This window comes from Conger conger, chromosome 16 (assembly GCF_963514075.1).
Source record: "Conger conger chromosome 16, fConCon1.1, whole genome shotgun sequence".
NCBI lineage: Eukaryota > Metazoa > Chordata > Actinopteri > Anguilliformes > Congridae > Conger > Conger conger.
Genome location: NC_083775.1, coordinates 16,220,253 through 16,242,442, shown reverse-complemented (window position 1 = coordinate 16,242,442; position 22,190 = coordinate 16,220,253). Strand labels below are relative to the sequence as shown.

Sequence of the window (22,190 nt, the reverse complement as noted above, 5' to 3'; positions counted from 1 at the left end):
AGCTCAGCTGCCATTCCCGTGTTCAATCTCCCGTGATATTATTATATTCTTATGAACAAACCAGTCTCTGCGGACCGTGGCTTTCTTCAATAATGCAGTAACCACATCTCACCTTGTTCATTTTTCCAATAAACAGACGCGTAGTCCATACATGACGCTGGTGCGGTTCACACCACATATTCATGCATGAGTGGGCTGCCGTCAGCCAAGACCCATATTCAGAGCGTTAATTTACACATTCCGAGAGGGTCATTTTCTTTATCCGTCATCCGTTTGATGCATTTCTGTTCCGTTTCCACACGTCTTCAGCAGAGAGCCGTTGACAAGGTGATCTATATAAACACTGACCCCCTCCAACACCTTCTCGGGGAAATGGATATACTGACAGAATACTGCGAAGGTGCAAACATACAAGGACGTACTCATGCAAATAAAAGCACAATGTGTGTATTTTTACGAACTATATAGAGCACGCACACACACGCACGCACACACACACACACACACACACACACACACACACACACACACACACACACACACACACACACACAATAATACAGACATACGTAAAACACTTGAAGACACATACACAGCCACAAGGACATGCATACACATAAACAGTACAAATAAAAACCCCCGGACATACACACAAATAGATGTAAATTCACAATGCATGTAAACACAAGCACACACAGAAACATGCTCGCACACGCACACTCCTACCAGCCTCACACACTCACGCCCTCTACCAATCTCACACAGTCACACACACATGGGTCAGGCGAAGGCCATTATAACACATCTCAGCCCGCTGCCCAGGCCCGGTGGACCGGCTGACAGCTCTGCTGAAATGTAGCGCGGCGGAGGTCCCCTGCCAGACCGGGTCGTCACGTCAGGCTGTAATAACGCCGAAGGACCCGCCGATGGAGGCAGGAGGAGCACGAAAGTACGGAACGTTTCGGCAGGCGCAGTCCCTGGAAGGGAAGAGGCAGCCCGCGCAAGGAACCGTAATCATTATCATCACCATCATCTTAATTATCACAAGAAATTCTACCCGTCAAATTAATGTACGGTCAAAGTTACATCATTAAAAAATGATTTGATAAGGAAACTCCCTTTTCAAGGGAAATGTGAACATTATGAGTGTCTGAATATAATGAGCTCGGGTATAAATTATTAGTGTCTGTAAAATGTGGTCAAATTCTCTCTGCTTGAAGGCTCCCAGAGATTCTGGTCTGGGTGGTTAAAGGGGGATGAGGGGTGGTTAAAGGGGGGTAAAGCAGGGCATATCCAACACGGCACATCTGAGATGGACCAGGGATGTCCAGTCCAGTCTCTCGATCAGAGACAGTCACCCGCCACGATTCCTCCCCAAACCAATTTTAAAACTAATTTGCTTTCCCACCAATTGGGACGCCGCCTCCCATCGTTTCTCTGCCGAGAGCGCAGATGAGCGCACACCTCCGCCGAAATCGCCCCCGAGCCCCCTGCGTGCGCCCCGCCACTCAGACCGAGGAGCGGAGGAATGCAATCGCCCTCACGGCTGGTGTGGGCAGATACCACAGCCCCACATCCCTCCAGGACATATCAGGCACAGCCAATGTTAGCTTCCCCACAGACACCCCAACCCAAAAGGTGCCACCAGAACTCCAGTGCCCAATCGTGCACCCCCGAGTGCACCGTTCCTTCATTCCATCCCATCACATTACATTACGTGGCATTTAGCAGACGCTCTTATCCGGAGCGAGGTACAACGAAGTGCAGATCAAACACAAGTACAAGCGCGAAGAGGACCTGAGAGGACAGTACAGTTCCCGAGTCCTAGTGTAACCATACAGATACAATCGGAACCCTTGAAGAATACATCTACTATACATCAAGAATACCAAACTAGCATACCACAGTTGGCAGCTAGAATACCCCGAGTACAACAATACAATAGCTAATACAAAAAAAACAACAATATCTACACAACTATACAAGTGCCATTACAGTCTACGGCATATATAAGGCTAATCATGGCGGTGAGTTAGGAAGGGAAAGGTGTAGCCTGAAGAGATGAGTCTTCAGTGTGCGCTTGAAAGAGGTCAGAGACTCTGCCGTTCTGACATCCACCGGGAGGTCATTCCACCACTGTGGGGCCAGGACAGACAGCAGTCATGAGCGAGAATCACCAGCTGACTAACACCTTCAACCACCGAGAAGGGAACTAAATGGTGTAGTGATTGTTTGGAATGAAAACTGGCATACTCTCAGCTCTCCAAGGCACAGGACTGAGCACTCCTGCCCTAGAGGGACCGCTGGCTGTATTTGGGATGGAACCATTGCTTTGCAAGGATGTTATCAGTTTCATTAAATTCCTGCTGCCGTTTAAAAAGAAAATACCATGGCCTGGCTTTAACTGAGATTTGCTCTTAATTTGACATGCAGTGAAATGAGAGTGTAGCTTTCCGTCTTCATAAGCAGTTTGGGGAGTTTCTCTAGGGGACAGCTGAAGTCACATCTGCCGTTGTGAAGAAGGCGGAGCAGAGGCACGGTGCCAGGCCGTCAGAGGCAGAGGCACTAGAAGCTTCAGGCTCTGATGCTGACCGCGCTCGAGTCTGGAGGAAAATGGCGAATGTAGGTAAGCAGAAGGTTTGTTCTCAACATCATCTGTTCTCATGTTCTTACATTAAGGACAAGAGAGAGAGAGAGAAAACGTGCATTCAGTTGCAAATCAACTTCAGGTCTGTTTTTTTAGAAAAAGCAAAATTACTTGGCTGTGGTTTATCAGGGTTTCATCAACGCGGAGACGAGCGCGCGTCGGTCTTTGTGTTGGTTCCAGATCTGGAGGGCTTTGTTCCTCCCCCTTTCACGCGCTGAATATCATCAGTCTGATGCCTCTTTTCTCATTCTAATTTAACTGGCAGGGCATCAGGCAAAAACCCGCTCATCTGCCGTCCGCACTGGGGCTGATCCAAGCGTGAGAGAAAAGCAGGAGCGCCCCATTACTGCCCACACACACACACACACACACACAGGCAAACCCACACATACGCACTATATACACACCCACGGGCAAACCCACACATACGCACTATATGCACACACACACACTATATACACACCCACGGGCAAACCCACACATACGCACTATATGCACACACACACACACACACACACACACACACACACACACACACACACACACACATACGCACTATATACACACCCACGGGCGAACCCACACATACGCACTATATGCACATTCACACACAAACCACACGCGCGCGCACACACACACCACATGCCAACACCACACGCATGAGCGTGCGCGCACAAACTAATAACATGTCTGGGATGTCGTCTGACCCAAGCAGTCATCTGATTGCTGGTAATAATGGGCCGATAATGAGAAAAATCAGTACTGCGACCCTGTGGAGCACCACCAACGCCCTCTGAAGACCGCGTTCCCATTCCTCAATCACTGACCAATTGTACAGCGCTCACACATCTATAAAAACTCATCGCAGAAAGCAATGGCCCTTTCGCTGCTCATTAAGTCAACGGCTTCTTCCTCCCTCCCCTCATTATTTAACACTTAGAATTAATCAGGTAATTAGCATGGCTTGTTTTCAGGGATGAGCTATGTAAAAATGACAGAATATACACTCAGTGAGCACTTTAAAAGTCTAAAAAAGAAGTCTAAGAAATACCTAATAAAGTCTACTGCTGCTGGAGCCTATCCATTTAGAGGTTCAACGCTTTGGGTGTTCAGAGATGATGCTCTTCTGCATATCACCGTTGTAAAGCGTGGTTGTTTGCATTACGGACACCTTCGAATGGCCCTTCTCCTCTGACCTCTCTGGGCAGAAACGCATTGTTAATCACAGAACTGCTGCTCACTGGATGTTTTTTGCACTATTCTCTGCAAGCTCTAGAGACCGTTGTGCATCAAAATCCCAGAAGATCAGCAGTTTGAGATATTCAAACCATCCTGTCTGGCACCAACAATCATTCCATGGTCAAAGATCACATTTCTTCCCCATTCTGAACCTCGCCTTGACCACATCTGCTGGCTTTCATGCATTTAGTTGCTGCCACATGATCGGCTGATCAAATATTTGCATTAACAAGCGGGTGTACAGGTCTACCTAATAAAGTGGTGACTGAGCGTATACATTTAAATCGGCAATTCCACCTGGATTTGGAATGTACAAGTTGAAGTATGCGCAAGTGTGCTCATATACGCCCCCTGCTGCCAGCTCGGGAGAATGAAGACAACTCACAGTCCTCTGAAACGCGTGGTGCCAGCCAACTGCATCCAGTCACATCGCAGTCACAAGCCACACATTCGCAGAGCAGGGGCGGAGGAGACCCCGACAATAAGGTCAGTGCAGCCGTTTGGCCCTTGACTCAGCATTGTTCCAGGGGGATATGGCCCCAGCTTAGTCCAGAAGAAGTAGCAGCAGGGGCTGCTGGAGCAATGAACAGTGCTATCCCTGCCAACTGAACCCATCTCTGAACTGAAGCCAGTTTGGGCACCGCCCTGCAGGGCTGCTGGCTGCACTTGACAGCGGCACGGCCTGGATGTAGCCTCAGACCGCGGTCCTCGCTCCTGCAAAGGAATTTCTGTTTTCTATCCGTCCGCTCTTCTTTCATATGGTTTCCTTTCGTCAGACAGGTAGAACGCACAGCGGGCAACAGCGACGGGATCAAAGCCCAGAAGGTGTCATAGCGGAGGAACTCAACCCCTGCCCGCAAACGCCCTTATATTTTCCACCGTAAACGTAGGGACCAAAAGTCGCAGTTTTACAACGTTTAACCAGGGACCTCTAAACACACAAGAGAATAATGTGTTAGAAAAACGCCTCTCGCTCCACGTTTGTTTGCAGGGACGGGGGGGAGATGTACACGGCGCCCAGCAGAGAGGACGGAGGAACAAAGGCAGGCCCGCCCGGCTTATCTCTCTGCGCACAGCTGGGCACAGCGGGCGCGCAGTCGGGGTGTAAATCAAAGGGCCGCGAGTGCGTCTCCTCCGCCCCGCCGGGGCACGTGGACCGCGTTAACACGCGCCAGCGGAGGGGCAGAGCGAGGAGCAACGCGGAGTCCTCCTACAGCCACTCCTCCAGGCGACGGGACCCAATGCGGAACGACAAAATGACAAAATCACTGAGGAGGACGTCGATCTACAAATCGTGTGGCCAACTGACAAAGGGTTTGGAGTTCGTTACATTTGTGGTTTAAGATGTTTTCAGGGACGAAACAACAAGCTCAGTCTTGTCGAGCAGGGCTAGCACCTGTAGCACTGCTCACTGAAGTGTTATTGACCAACATAGTGCAATAACGAATGAAATATGCCGTTATGCGGGACTTGTTGTTATGCAGGAAAAGTTATTTTTATGATATATTGATCAGATCTAGGTATATGCGCATTTGGGGGACAGGTGCCCTTTAAACCAATCAAAAAGCTTTCCACTCTGCAGAAAAATGGTGAAAGGTAAATGGTTGGCATTTATATAGCACCTTTTATCCAAAGCGCTGTACAATTGATGCTTCTCATTCACCCATTCATACACACACTCACACACCAACGGCGATTGGCTGCCATGCAAGGTACCAACTAGCTCATCAGAAGCATTTAGGGGTTAGGCGTCTTGCTCAGGGACTCTTCGACACACCCAGGGTGGGATCGAACCGGCAACCCTCCGACTGCCAGACGACTGTTCTCACCGCCTGAGCTAATGTCGCCCCTAACTACTAATATCACAATGTAGTTTGCAAAAGAAAAATGGTGCTAGAGCCATGCAGGATGAAATGGCATTACTGTTCACAGTCTATCAGTTGTTTTTATCCAGGGTGATGCACAGACTACCTTTTTACATAGAAGTCATACAGCTGCTTACTTAATGAGTATAATTCAGGTTAATTATGCTTTGCCAGCCGATATAGTGAATTTGAGCTGGCTGAAATGAAAATGGACCCATCTGTGTGGATAGTGCACCAATTTAGCAGTAATGCAAAGGCACTCCAAATGTTTTTTAATGAGTAAATTCAAAAAACATTTTATAAGCATTATGTCAACCAATTTATAAAAAATGGTTTCTCTGAAATAAAGCCTGCCTGGGAGCTGCTATTGTCCTCATGGATGTTCCCCATTGTGCTAAAAAATGATGTTCACAGCAATGATTTGTATCCGTTTATGTTAAGAGATACATTTACCGGAGGCTATAAAACAGAGAAAATGAGTGTGGTCCAGCATGCTGATGGCAATATGTGATAAACAAGGGCCAAATGAGCAACGTCTCTCTGAATCCACCAGTGGGCCACTGGGAAACCGATGAGCCAAAATTCCGCTGACCTGCTGGCCGTTTCTGCCGTGGATCCGATAAACGCCTCAACCACTAAATGCCTCAACCCGGAACGCTCTTTTGCAGATATATGGACCACAGGTGATTCACTTATCTGGCATCTACTGCCATTAGCTTGCTATCGAGCAGAGTTTTAAAATTGAGCCGGCCACCGGCGATTTAGCCGTCTACCATAAACTCAGCCTACCTCTATAGCCGGTGAACAAAAGATGAACTTGACACAAAAGTACAGAGGATGAGCTTGGTGTCTCACAGTATTTGCATGTGTATAGGTTTAGCCATTTTATGGAATCAGCCGTTTTAGATTTATGCATCGGTCCTCTATATCGGACACGTTTCCCTCGGTTACCAATACAGATATTGTTCAAAAACACACTTACCGGCCAATATATTAGCCATCTGAAATATTGAGCTCTAATCCCTAACCGTTATCTCACGGTGGCCAGCGCAAGCGCTGCACTTGTGTACGTTTGAACACCACCACTTCCCCCATGAAAAGAAACCACAGAAGGACAGCCCAGCCAGGCAGCACTTAGCGCTCAGATCTTACATTAGCCCCATGCTCCCGGCGGGTTCTGCGGCTCTGGGCAGAGGAGCCGTGATTAAAGCAGGGATCCGCAGAACTGGAGGGGCTGTTGTGTTCCTGGACGGGCTGCGGTCTGTGCTTCTTGTGATGGTGATTAGGCAGGGAATCTCAGCCTCTGTGTCTCGCGGGTACTCTGTAACCAGCCCTCCGCTGAGATAGCAGCATGGAAAACATCCTTACAGCCTTACAGACACACTTCAGGGGCTCCCACTGCCGGCTGAGGCGCAACACAGGTGTGTGTGTGTGCGTGTGTGTGTGTGCCGGCGTGTGTGTGTGTGTACACGTCTGTCCGTGCGTGCATGCACGTGTGTCTGTGTGTGTGTGTGTGTGTGTGTGTGTGTGAGAGCGCGCGTCTGTGCATGAGCCTGCGTGCATGTCGGTCTGTGCGTGCATGCACATGTGTGTGTGTGTCTGTGTGTCTGTGTGTGTGTGTGTGTGCGTGCGAGCGAGCGAGCGAGCGAGCGTCTGCGCATGAGCCTGCGTGCATGTCGGTCTGTGTGTGCATGCGTGTGTGAGCTTCTGTGTGCCTACGTGTGTCTGTGTGTGCATGTGCATGTGCCCGTGTGCATGAGCGTGTCGCTTTAAGCTTCTCTGCTTCTCTCCATGAAAAATAATGATTGTTTAAAGTGGAGGGAGGGTGGGTTGGAGGTAGGGAGAGAGGGATGGCAGAACTATGAGCCCACCCCCACCCCCTCATCCCCAACCCACCCAGACATCTCAAACCACCAGCCATGAGAATGAGGCTCACAGCCGATCCCTCCGATAAGAGCCGAAGCCCTGGCCCAATAAATCTTTCATACCGTCGGCGCTGAGCGCCTCTCCTTCCCGGCTACTTTTCCACCTTTTAAAAGCAAACCCGTCACGCGGCACCTTTAACCCCCTGACCCTTCACTTCAATACCTCGCCTTCCCCGCGCAATAATGGGGTTCCACTCCGCAGGTAAATGCAGGCTCCGCCAAACCACAGCGCTGCAAAGTGCAGTCAGTCAGCAACGCGCCCCAGACAGCGCGCGCCGCAGTCAGCACACGCAGTGCCTTCAAAATCAAATACTGCCAAAATTGCCTGGGATTCATGCCTACGCTTTATCAGGATATGATCTTTATAAAGACACAACCATACAGACGGAAACATTAAGATAATATAGTAAAATTGATGCCAAGTCCGTAAAAAAACCCCCCCAAAAAAACAGGTACATCGTTCAACTTTGCAAATGTAATTTGCTTGTCTAATTTTATGTACCATGTTCCAACATCGAGGAGCGAGCGTTAAACGAATATGTGGACACGTTTCCTTCCTTCTTCCGTGCTTGTGTGTTTGGCCATTTTACAAGGAAGAGGTTTACCGCCTCCAAGCCTCAGTCTCTGTCTCTGTCTCCCTGTAACGGACACATTTGTGTTCGCAGCGTGGCTCTGTACACTCGCACAAAGAGCTCAAAGGCCAGCCATTCAGAGGTCCTGTGTGACTGTGGGCAGGTTTAAGTGCCACCATCACTACAATGTAAGATAATGAGATCCCCTGGCACTGAATGCAACACCGTGACTGGTTATAATTCAGGGGTTATTGTACTTCAGCGACTTCACTGATGACCAGTGATTGACCCGAAATGACCCGAAATCTTCCATGGCAACACTGAAATAAAAGTCACTGGATTGCTATGCGTCTACCTGCATGTCTGTCTAATTGGCCGCCTGCCACAGAGACAGACACAGACGCAGACAATTATACCGAACCAGAACACAGAACTTAGAATTTCACAGTCCAGGTGTCCACATTGACTGAGTTGAATTCTGAGATGCAGGTTCATGGAAGAATGTTCCTTGCAGGGCTTCACAAACCACAACGTGGACAGAGCCAAGGCGTGCCGTCAATCGCCTGCACCACACCAAAATCGACAGCAGCTCCACCCATTTAAGGGTGTGGGAAGCTTCGTTCACCAATCGCTACACTCGGATGGAATAACACGGAGACAAACACAGTCGCCATCAACTGCACGAGATCCACGGAACGTCTACGGAGCAAACCCCTCCCGAGGTCTCGCAAATGTACTTCACACATCAAAGGGCAAGCTTTCATTATTATTTATTCAACATCGAGCGCATTATTCCAGCAATCTCCACACCCCGGTGAGGGGGAACGGAGATTGAACACAGAGCGGCGTTGGGAGAGCAGAGACCGTGCTTCCTGTGTAATTTCCATTTGAATAATTCATGCACACGCTTGCATGCGACAGTGCACATCATCTCCCTGTGACCACGGCGCACGATTCCATCGATCAAAACAAACAGGACAATCCACTGCCCTGTAACCCTCATGCATACGTCAGATTGTCCCAGGTGAGATTTGAACCCCCGGCCCCTCGCTCATCCAAAGATTTGTTAGACAAATACGTTACCAGTCAGCTAAAGGCAAAAAAGAAAAATAATAATAATCGCCCCTAGCTAAGGGAAACGGGTATTTTGAATTTGAGGGTTGTCATCAGGAAGCGTTGCCGTGGTAACCTGCTACGAGTCTTTGCTGCACTTTACCACGCTCATTAGCCGAGCTAACCCCTCCACACCCATGTACTGTGGAAGATACTGTGGAACATTTGCGAAAGTCAGGGCACATACTGTATGCATTCATTTGGGACGTGCAGTTCTCAGCTGGGAGCATATAAAAGGCAGAGTGTAAACAAATCTCCGCTCCACCATGCCAAGTCATTTTCACTGAAAATAACTGTATACTTCGAATGTAAAGTTTTGAATGATGGAAAACAAAGTTCACACTGATCGCTGTAATGCAGTCTTTTCTTTATAATCATAAAAAGGTTACTGAGAGGCTCATCATTTTCAGCATACAACCGTTTGATAAAAAAAAAAAAAAAAGAAACTGAGATTTTGTTATTCTCATTCTGATGTTAAAACACTTGTAGTAGTAGTAATGACATTTAGGTCACTGAAGCGCACAGGCCTGGCAGAAGACCACACACACACACACACACACACACACACACACACACACACACACACACACACACACACACACACACACACACACACACACACACACACACACACACACACACACACACACACACACACACACACACGACTGCATTCAGACCCACAGCCGCCACACCGGCTGCTGAAGACCACAGGCTCTCAAGGAAAGGAAGGAAGTGGTGGGGCTTCAGGACCGAGGACAGGGGCAGTCCCTCTGAAGGGAGCGCGTGGAATCAGGGTCTTTAAGAGGAGCCTGGGTCAGACACAGTCCTCAGGGAATCCGACTCTCAGTCCATACACGATTCCCCATGAGGCTGGATGTCCCATTCAATGCTATGCCACATTCTGCCCTGTGATCCCATCTCTAAATGTAGCCCTCTCCACTTTCCCCGTCTGAATAAAAGTGAAAAATACATGGAGGACACTTTCTTTAAAACAATACAAAAATTAAGTCTGTGGTAGCACTGAATCTGAATTTCAGGCCTAATAATGATTGGGCTCTTGTTTTTTGTTTGTTTGGCTTTAATACGCTTTGCTAATGACTAAATGCTAATGACCAAATGACTAAAATGTAAATGCTAGTTAAAAAAAAAAAAAGAAAATCCCCCATGTAATGCATGGAAAACCAGAAGGTAGGTGTGGTCAACCAGAAACCGGTTTACACACTGAGGATACATGCGTGCCCCATGTTTTAAAGTTTACTGACCCGAAGACTACTTGACTCCTGCACTGCGCATTACTCAGAAGCGCAGAGTTAAAACCACACCAAAATCTTCTCCATAAGGACGTCTATGAAACCAGCCTGCAACTTCCCCATGCAGTGCACCTGGAATCAAGGAAACATGAGCCTGACAAACATCTATTCTGAAATTTACACCAAATCATTTCCATTATAGTCTTTTATCTCATAATGGACACAGATGAGTTTCTGAATGCAATAAATCAGCATAGAAACAGTTTGTACGAAAAATAATGCAAGTCCTGCAGGATAAGTGTGTCCGCTAAATGCCCAAAACGTATTATAAACGCATCAATTCATAAACAGTGACCACAGGGCAGGATGGAAAAAAGAAAAAAAGCCAACTAGATGGAAATGTTATTCTCTGCTCTAGGGGAGAGAATATAAACACGGACACGATGTAAAAAAAAATAATAATAATAATATTAATTAGAGCATGCAAAAAAAATAATAAAAAAAATTGATTAAAAATATCTAAAGCTCAAAGTGAAAGGACACAGCACACAAGGGTTACACACAGGGAGAACTGTTCCTTTGTACACAGGCCAGGGGAGGGCAATAGGCCTGGTAACAGTCAGAGATGTGCGTGCCTGCAGGCTAGACAATGCTGTCCATGGAGCAGAATTAAATTCACCTCATTCATCACGTTCAGAAATCAAAATACAGGCCTGTGCCTCCAAGCAAAGAGCTGCAACATACAATCAAAGTCTTAACCGAACAAGAAAACCATCTTCCTTTAGGTCAAAGGGGTTCTACCAAGAGTGTGTGTGGCTTTAGCTTGCTTGTCTAAATAAATGACTCTTTTATGCATCATTTCGATTCCTATGGACTTTTAAAACCATTTGGTTATCTGCAGAATCTACCAGCTTTGTGATTTCCTGAGTCATTTGGAGTGGAAAAAAATATAAAAAGTTCTCGTCCTTATTGCTGTACATGGTACACGTTATTGGTACATGCATGGACATTACACACTGCAAAGTGTCTTCTGTATTATTTTCAAGTGTTAAACATCATGGGACTGGAAGACTTTAAAAAGTGATCCTTTGTACCATTTAACTCCAGGTAAGGGTGTGAGGGCATCAGGCAAACACTCCCTTAAACCAGACTCTTATCTGGAACAGAAGGGCCCATGCCATTTATTTGTTTTTAAAACGATTTAGAGAAGAGTAGTTCCAAGAGAAAGGCCTCATACACATCCCACACACAAGTGACGCAACCTCTGCCAATACCAAACCCTGGAAATCAATGCATATTTAAAATTCCCCATTTACATTTTAATCATCAAAAACACAGCCAAAGACTGAAAGAATCACCTGACAGTATCTCTACCCCCTCCATACCTACTTTTAAAGGCTCTGTAGTCAGTTAACTCTGTAAAGGTAATATGTAAAATGTCTCCCCTGCCCTTTATCTGCTCAATAAGCCTGCACTGAATGTGTTATTAACACAGGCTCACTACACTGTATGCAATGATCCATCCATCCATCCATTATCTTAACCCACTTATCCTGAACAGGGTCGCAGGGGGGCTGGAGCCTATCCCAGCATACATTGGGTGAAAGGCAGGAATACACCCTGGAGAGGTCGCCAATCCATCGCAGGGCTGTATGCAATTTATCGTATTTTAATGTATTGTTTATAAGTTTGCTTGTTTCAATGTCAGGTCATCATAGTAAATCGAGAATCTGTTCTCAATTGACTATTCTGGCTAAATAAAGGTTTCCATAGCATTATACATTCCAGAGGTGTTGCTAGGCATGGCAGCTAGGCATGTCAGCTTTGGGTGGGCATTTGGATTATTTGGGTGGGCAACAACAAAAATGTTGCTTTTCCGAAATAGGTTATGGAAACAAGGGAGAAGTTTATTTTTTTAACAAAGCTAATGATTGTCTGTTGCCCAGCACTTGGTTGGGCTTATTTTGTCTTTGGCCATGAAGAAGCTATAAAAAGGAAAGTGGTTGAACAGGGAAAATGGGAAAGCCAAAATCAATGCAAATATGGGATATTGCCAAAATCAATGCAAACTGTTTTGAAGCTGAATGACAGCCAACTAAGCCATAGCATAGCATCGCTGTCAGCGCCTAGCGGCATTCGTTTTCTGTGCTGCGTAATTGGGGAGAACATAACGGAGATGGAACAGAGACGGGAACTTTTCTCTACTTAGTCAAAATTTGGGTGGAATTCCGACGATAAACAGCAAATTTGAGCAAGACCGCGGTGTGAGAGGGGGGAAAGGGTCGCTTATACGTGAAGTAGGCTTTAGACCACGTCGTTTTCATTTGACCAATTGTGGTTCAGACAATGGTGAGTTAACAAAAAAAAACAAGCAAAATTATCTAGCACAGAAATGTGTGAAGTGTCGTGGCTTGACGATAATGTAAAGGAGGAGCACTGACTAAGCACACCCACACCTTCAAAATAGCCGATAGGAAAGCAGTGAATTTTTTTATGACCAATGACAGAAAACTACGAATGCTCAAAAATAGCTATAACGATGATTTTTTTCAGAGTTTGTTGGATTGGCAGATGATTCCTCTGGGTGGGCAAAGTTTGAACATAACACCACAGCTGTCGCCGGCGATACCACGTTCATATACAATAAATTACAAACAGCAGGCTTAAACACATTTACAAACAAGAGGGCAAGTTCATAAACCTTGTGAAAGCTATGGCCACGGTCTTTTATTTCTGTCAAACAGCGATGTTGTTTACCATTTTGGGTCCTCTCTGCTGGTCAACAGTTCAAAGGAACCCGCACGCGAGAGTCAAGTACTACTATACATAGCGCTATAGCTGGAATAAGCTGCAGTGCTGCGTGAAAGTCTTTTCTGTCTTTTTGGACAGTTTTATGTTGTGGCATCACGGAAATCAAGCGTAAAGTGAAAGATGATTACTAAGTATGTAAAATAATAAGAAGATCGATAGAGAGTGGCACTTTTGCCTCACATATCCAGGGTCAAATGAACATCCCCCTAAGATTACATTATATTATTGCCATTTTGGCAGAGGCTCTTATCCAGAGCGACGTACAGTTAATGAGACAACCCTGCATTGCTCAGGGGATCTTATTGTGGCTACACTGGGATTCAAACCCCCAACCTTGCCTGTCCCAGTCTTTTGCCTTAACCACTACGCTACAGGCCGCCCTAAATGTTCAGTGCACCATGCCTCAGTAAAATAGTGCCAGTTTCACAGAAACAGATTAAGGCTAGCCCGAGACTCATTTCAATACTGACTGGAGATTCACCATACAGAACTCAATTAAATCCAGGACTGAACTTAATCTGTGCCCATGAAACCAGCCCATAATGCCTTGTCATCAGATTAACTGATGGCCAAAGTCCTTATCTTTGCGGTCATTCCTAGCACTTGAAACCATACAGTACATTATTGGCATGTCAGACGCTCTTATCCAGAGCGACGTACAACAAGTGCAAAGTGCATACCGATAACCAGGAACAAGTGTGCTGAAAGACCCTAGAGGGAAGTACAATTTCAAGTGCTAAGAGTACGATAAAGATAAGGACTAGGGCCCATTTGATTTATCTGACAATGGATTATATTTAGATCTAAAACTGTTTTTTTATACAGCACAACGCAAACTGTACTTCCCTCTAGGGCGTTTCAGTGCACTTGTCTCTGGTTATGGTTATGCACTTTGTTGTATGTCACTCTGGATAAGAGTCAGATGCCTATAATGCAAAAATATGCTATAATATCCCCATCTGGAGGGGGGGGGGGTATCGTGAAAAACTGGAGTCACATCCAGTGGGGATGGGGTGGGGCTCAAACCCTGAGTCCAGCAAATTCATCCCATGGAATCTAATGAAGACTAATGACTAATAAAACACACCCTATAACTGAGCATGTTCCCAACACCTGAACATTGCAAAGCATCTTGGGAAATGCAGCCGTGTAAATTTAGACCAGTAATTCCGTGAACCGACAAATTAAGCCCGCGAGATGGGATGTAACAGGAACAAGCAAGGTTCCAGAAATAGAGATCTCCTTCCTGCTCTAAGATGCTATTGACCTGACACGCATGTTCATCACTCGCATATGATTTCATTTCGCGATGATTTTCCGCAGGACCGTGAACAGGCCCTGCAACGGAAATATATTCATCTTCAAGATCAGCCCAAGAAGCACTGCAAGTACAGATAAGATAATTACAAGTGTGGCAATGTACTGACTGTTATTTACAAAATCACAGATAGTCTTCAAGTCAATCGAAGCCAGTGGTCCTATTTGCTATGACATGTTTCTAGCTCAGTGAATGAATGCCTAAACTGCTGGGAATTTAACAAAATAAATAGAAATTCAGGTAGTGGCTGATATTTCAGCCGTCTGCAAAAGGTTTTATAATGAAAAAGTAAAAGCAATTCCCTGGTTTAATCAAAGCAAAACCCCTATATTTGAATGTACCATTCATTTAACAAAAAAAGACCACCTGGATGAATCCAATGCTCAATGAGAAACGGTTGTCCCAGCTGACAAAAACTTGTGCAGAACCCACCAACTTCACCTTTAACCTTTCTGCAAGCCTACAGCGCAGCGTATCACCATAATACCAACCGAGTTGGTTGGTTGACAACATACATCCATTTTTGTATACATTTGTGCGTAATTATATAAAGATACAGATTGTTATACCACATATCAGATCAATTCTATATGTGTATGATCACATAGAACTAATCATAAATATACGTAGATAAGTGCAAGTGAGTATGTTATTTTTGTTTCCTTTTCCCTTGCGATGATTCTCAAAAGTCATTTTATTTTTACCCCCATTTTTCCTTTTTTTCTTCTCGAATGCGCTTAGAATTAAATGCAATGAAACGTAGAATGAAAATGTAAAATGAACTGTGCTCGCAATACGTTCTACTGCATGATCGTAAGGGATTATAATTAAGGAGAGACAAGTTTAAAAAATAAAAAATGATTCAAATAATTTTAGTCAGCTGTGTGTGGTATTGTCACGCACAGTGCTTTTCCTGGATGGCAAAACTGACTCATTCTGACTCCACTCGAGGATTCCTGCCCATTTTTATTTCATGTCATCCTTTGTCAAAGTCAACAGCAAACTCAGCTAGAACTAGAGTAAGTAGAAAGCTACTGCTGCAGTTTTTCATGTGAAAAATCCACAGCTAACATTGTTATACCTCCTGGTACCTCCTAGCAAGAACCTGCAACTGTGAGCCATCTACAATATAACAAGAATCTAACCATGTAACAGGCCTTAAAATGATAAGGTGGCTAGCATACGAGCTGGATTATATCCCAGAAACTCTAGCATTTAGAAGAGGCTGTTATTGTTATTACTTCATCGTAAAGTATTCGGCCTGGGAGACGTTTTGTTTTTGTTAGATATCTACATTAGTGAAGGGCAATAATGCAAAGTGACTCTCAACTCACAAATGTATATCAATGCATGTCATTTCGGGATAACAAGGAGAACAATGCAACGCTTATCATCCAATTGATGAAGAAATATTCAAAATAAAATGTACAAAACAAAAAACCAACAAAAGTCCCATTTCCATAATTCTCAATTGGAACGGGCAAATATTATTCACACACAGATTATCTCCACCAGACTTTTCATTCCTCTTAAACAAAAATCAAAACAAACTGGCACTCAGACATAACGCTGGAGCGACTGTGGACAAGGTTAAAGTTTTTTGGACTGGCCTAGTCTTGAAGTCATTCTGGACCGATACACAAATTAATCTGGTATTCACTAGTATATTTGCTAGGTAGACCATGATACAAGATCATCTGTGACAGGCAATCATTTTCGTGGCAGAAAGGCAAGTCGCTGATTATTAAAAGAACCCATGGATTGACATTGCAAAAAATACACACTGTGTGGAAAGAATGACAGTTACACAAAGATGACTAAAAGAAAAAGGAGAGAGTTACTGAGACAAGCGGGTTATACATGTGACCCCAGAGAGAGAATGACATAACATAATGGCTCTAGAGACAGCAGCAAGCTAATTGTGAAGCCTTACTGTGAATATCAACGCGAACATAATGTATGCGATTAACCTAATCAACCTGACACTGAATGTTATAGAATGACCTCATGTCCAACCAATTAAAAAATGTATTTAAAAGAAGAGTCTCGCCCTCCAGCACCTGGCAGGCAACCCAGCTTCATCTGAAAAGGCCGTTACATTCACTCAAGTCTGCCCTGCCAGTTGAGCCTCGCAGAATGGTGAAAAGTGAGACGATAAAATGCAATCAAACTGGTTAATGCTAGACACTCCCTGCCTCCAAACCCCCCCCCCCAGAAAAACACATTAGAGTATTAGAGGGTGGGAATATAGAACAGTCAAGTAGGCCTTTTAGTGCTGGAGTTAACGTGTCAGGAAGTGATGAAAACGAACGAAGCGCTTAACTGCACACAGCACTGCAAGTCAAACACACAAAAGTACACTCAAAGGCTTTACAGGGTACGAGAGGCCCATCCAGCTGGGTGCTCCGTAATTATGAACAATTAAAAGCCATAGTTGAACTGGAGTGCCATTACCGATGATTTTACCCGCATAGCTGACACGACACGTTAAGAAGATCAATTCAACTGGTTGATAATGGCTGACAAAAGCTGCAATCAGGTCAACACATGGCTGACTGTTCTTTTTATTTACTTCTGGTGGAGTGTGTTAAATCTGGACTCAGGAAGTGGACCCAGAGCTCAACTCAAACTTGTGTGGTACTGCTACGAATTCCCTATTGCAGCCGGCACCACGCAGGAGTAAAACCAATTCAATTTAGGATAGGCTCCTGACCTGGATGAGGGCTAAACTTTATCAATCTGATCTAAACAGTGCAGACAGACTTTCATGGCAGAGGGGGGCCAGGTTTTTGAGAGAACCAGTTTTCAACTCACACACCATCACTTTCAAACAATCTCCACAAACAGAGCCCATCTCCCAGAATCCAAAAGGCAGAAAGAGCAATTAAGTGAACAGTAAACAGGACCTGGGCCCTGTCCCAATGCCTACCTGCAGGGTTCTCAAATGATAAGGGACTGCCCCCACTCTGAACTTTAAAAGCCTCCAAGTTAAAAATATTGACTCGGACTTTGTTGAGCGTTTCACTGGGTGACAGCCTCCGCAAGCCAGAGCTTCAGTGACCAGCATCTTAATTGGACAGTGTCTCCATAGCCACAGTCAGCCAAGAGAATGACAAAATTCACACGCTCAGAGATGCTCATTTTCATAGTCTCCATAGGCACAGTTAGCCAAGAGAATGACAAAATTCACACCTTCAGATATGCTCATTTTTATAGTCCACAAAAGCACAGATGGGTAAGAGAATTACAAAATGCACACACTCAGAGATGCTCTTTTCTATTGTCTCCATAGGCACAGTCAGCCAGGAGAATGACAATTCGCACACTCAAATGTTCATCTTCTTTACATCTCAGCATCAAAAGTGAGCATAAAACCCAATTAATTCAGCGATGTTGAAAACGGATAAACCGATCACAGACTATGTGGCTCCAGGCTAAGGTGGCAAAGATTAATTACTCTGCCAGCACAAAACAACAGCAGCAAAGAAACCGGAAATCACTAAACTCCAACACATATGGCCAGCCAATCAGGGAAAGACTTGATTAGAACACACCTGGTAGAATGCATGTAATCCATTTCCACCACAAAAAGGTCAGGCCTATTTGCGGTTTTGCAATTATGTTATCACTTACAACTGCGGAGATATCTAAATTAATACAGAAATATGGTGATAATATAACTGCATACACTGTATGAATTCTGCAGACATTACATGGTTGTTTGAGGTGACCATCAGAGATAACTAGGCTTTGATCTTAAAATATGATGGTGAAGGAATTAATTTGAAGAAAACGTTTGGTCCCGTTCGCGTAAAGCAAGTGTAAATTAGAAATTTTTCTAGTATTAAGCTCCTTTTGTTCTTTAAAAAATAATAATACATATAACATATACCAAAGCAAAAGTATGACAACAAATGAAATTATTCATTTCCACATCAAACTGTTCCATGGAAAAAAACCAACGCAACTGTGCTACAGCATCATTACATTACATTACATTATTGGCATTTGGCAGACGCTCTTATCCAGAGCAACGTACAGTTGATTGGACTAAGCAGGAGACAGTCCTCTCCTGGAGCAATGCAGGGTTAAGGGCCTTGCTGAAGGGCCCAATGGCTGTGCAGATCTTATTGTGGCTACACCGGGATTAGAACCACCGACCTTGCCTGTCCCAGGCATTTACCTTAACCACTACGCTACAGGCCGCCCACACAGACAGGTCCTGGCCAGGATTCATGAGTAATACATGGGTTTAAGAAAGCCGTGGAAACGATTCTAACGGATTCAACTACTAATGATGACTGCTTTCCATTTATCTATTCTGGACATAATCAATACCTCCAATTTAGGATGCTGAAGAAGGCGCGGCTGATCAAACCAGAGCAATGAGCTCGATAATGAAGTCCTGCCAGCGGACTATCCTTCATCTCCTCGGCCATTTTCAATTATCAACTGTCACTTGCAATAAACCTTGAAGCATATTATGATGGCCCCTCTCCATTAGCCAAAGTACCGGATCGATCAGACATTGATCAATTCATTCCCATTTCAAAAATAATAATAAAATAAATCTTACTGTGAAATTGCAATGCTATCCACTGCACCACCATGCTGTACTTATACAAATGGGAAATGGTTGGCATTTATATAGCACCTTCATCCAAAGCGCTGTACGATTGATGCTTCTCATTCATCCATTCATACACACACTCACACACCAATGGCGATTGGTTGCCATGCAAGGCACCAACCAGCCCATCAGGAGCATTTAGAGCTTAGGTGTCTTGCTCAAGGACACTTCGACACACCCCGGCCAGACAACTGCTCTTACCGCCTGAGCCACTGTCGCCCCCAATGTCTTATACAAGACAAGAAAGCTTCAGCTATCCACGTTTTCAATCAGTTTGGTACACAATTTGGCATCTTAACACCAGAATCAATATTTTTGAATCACTGAATAAAAACATCCATAATATCTTTTGGAAAGGACATCTGTTTTTGGTTTTGCACAGCAACTTTAGAGCAGCAGTCCAAATCATGTTTTTAATTTGAGACGGAAATGGATTTGGTCCTGCTTCATTAACTGCCTAAAGTTTTTTCCTCATGATTTGAAAGAGAAAGGTCCTCAGTGTATCTCTGAAGAACCCTCTATAATGAAAGGTTCATTCGGAGATAGCAGCAAGGGCCCTTTCAAGTGAAGTGATCTTCTGGAGCAATTCTTACTTTTTCACAGGGCACCAACACAGCAAAACCAACTGCACAGTTCCACTAACCAAAATGGCCATTAACATCAGAGCGAACTCGGGAATGCATAAATATACCTGTACATACAGTCCCCCTCCGAACATATCTACAATTTTACACGAGGCTGGGAATATTTGATAAGAACAACAATAATAAAAGATTTCGTTTAAGGATTTTATTTTATTTGTTTCTCAAAATTATTTGTATTATTATTCCCGCTGCAGTCATTAGCTTTCATTTCAGTCATCCACGTAAAATGCGGTGTAATAACTGGGTGTTGCAAAACGTTTTTCAACTTAGTGCGCCATTTTCTCACTTTGAGCACCTGTCGTGCTCGAGGGAGGGTGCAGAGGGCTGAGAATAAAGGGGACGCATATCCCCTTTATTTTTTATTAGCAGGTACCATAAAATAGAGGTTTGACAACTGATGGCTATCCCTTTACCTGGGAGTCAGGCGTGAAGACAGTCTCGCCAATCACGAGCACCAATTGTTCAGCTAATTACCTGGGAGAAAATTAAACCTCGGCTGGATTTGGATTCAAAGTCCAGATTTGATCACTGCTCGTAAAGGATACCCATTTTATATAATAGATAATACAGATTAGTTGTTTATTATATAAAGCGTTCTTTGCTCATCTTTATTAATGGTGTGAACGTTTTGGACAGTACATGCAAAATAACATGTATACATTTTTTCCATCGTATACAAAGGATTAACTCTGGTGTTTCTGGGTTGCAAATCATACTGAAGCAACCGCATCGGTTTCAGACGGGTGGGTGATGTATAGAGCCCTCCCCAAAGTGAGACACGGACATTTTGCAGTTCGTGCAATTAATCTTCCCACGGCCAATCGCCCCTTAAAAACTATAACGCCCCTTTCTACCCTGCCACTAGGATATTTACAACGTCCGAATCAATCCCTTAACGTGATGAATCAAAAAACGCACGCACTGACTTTGTAATGTGCTTTATATAAATACAGAATAAACAAATAAAAGTATTTGGCTAAAATGTCTTCGGAATATAGGCTGGTGTTTTTATTTCATTATTTCATGTGCCTACCTCTTGAGCGCCTTGCATTTCCCCCGGTGACTGTGCTGCCTTCCGCTCTCGAGGTCTGCAGACTCCGCAGCACCGGTTTGGATTTAGTGCATGTAGTGCACCGCTATTGTGCCCAAACGAACAAAAAAGTGGCATGGTAATATTCACGTATTTTGCGTCGTGCAGATCATTATTGATTAGTTCTGCATGTGTACCCGATATCTGGGACGTACAGTTCAATCACATAAGTGGTTTATTCCGCATCATTGAATGGAGAACAGATGTATAGCCGGTATAGATTAACAAGAAGCTACTATTCGTGCTACGATTCTTATATTCTCATGTAGGGCATCCACACTTTTAAAACACGTTGTATATAGTTATTTTGTGCCTCTTTGAAACTTTTAATTATACATTTGTTCCTGTTGCTTGTTATTTGGAGGAAACATTTATAACATAATTTTCACATTCAACGAAGTCCCTGAAGGTTAAGTCTGCGTCCCCTCGTAGGCTAATTAACAAGCGGCGCATGTACAGAGATCGTTGTCTTTCCTGTTTATTACCTCCCCTCAATATCGAAGGCACGCTTCTGAAAACCTTGAGAGACATTTCGCTGATTGTATGAACCAGCCTCAAAAGTTGACACTATCTATGGGAGCTCCTTCCGCACCATTGAACACTCATTCTAACAGTGGGTCAAGGCATATCAGCCTCTCCACATCGGTTAGATTTTAATTTCCTTTCCTGCGTTTCCGACGGCAAATTAATTCCAGCCCAGTGCTTTGTTGTGTCTCTTCGCTAAAGGGACTAGACAGAGAGGGTGAAAATGGAGTATAAATGTTCTACCGGTATTTATCGCCCAGACACTCGTTTCATTTCAGCGGCTGTGTCGTCTGCACACGTCAACTTCAATAGGACTGCAATGGGAGGGGTGGAACTGAGTAGGACGCGTCTTTGATTAAACGTCTGTTTGAAAAGGTTAGGCAGGTGCGCTATGCAATCACGTGTCCTCCGTGGCCGAAAGATTGTATCCTAACCATCGCCATCGATCAAGCAGCCCTATAAGAAAAGTAAGAGTGGCCTATCCAGTGTCAGTGTAGACCCACTGAGGTTCACTTCTTGATTAAACGCGGCCACAATGGTCACTAGCTTAACCGCATA

At 44.6% G+C, this 22,190-nt stretch overlaps 1 long non-coding RNA gene across 2 annotated transcripts in view; it reads right to left on the bottom strand.

Annotated features, from left to right (window-relative positions):
* The window catches only part of LOC133114851 (uncharacterized), a 93,203-nt gene extending 71,253 nt beyond the window's left edge, over positions 1 to 21,950 (bottom strand). For both annotated transcript variants that reach the window (XR_009705584.1, XR_009705583.1), the window contains exons 1-2: positions 21,876 to 21,950; positions 21,051 to 21,153 (exon numbers count right to left, since the gene is read on the bottom strand). This is a non-coding gene — a long non-coding RNA (uncharacterized LOC133114851). The remainder of the gene's footprint in view (positions 1 to 21,050; positions 21,154 to 21,875) is intronic.
* Between the last annotated feature and the right edge of the window lie 240 nt (positions 21,951 to 22,190).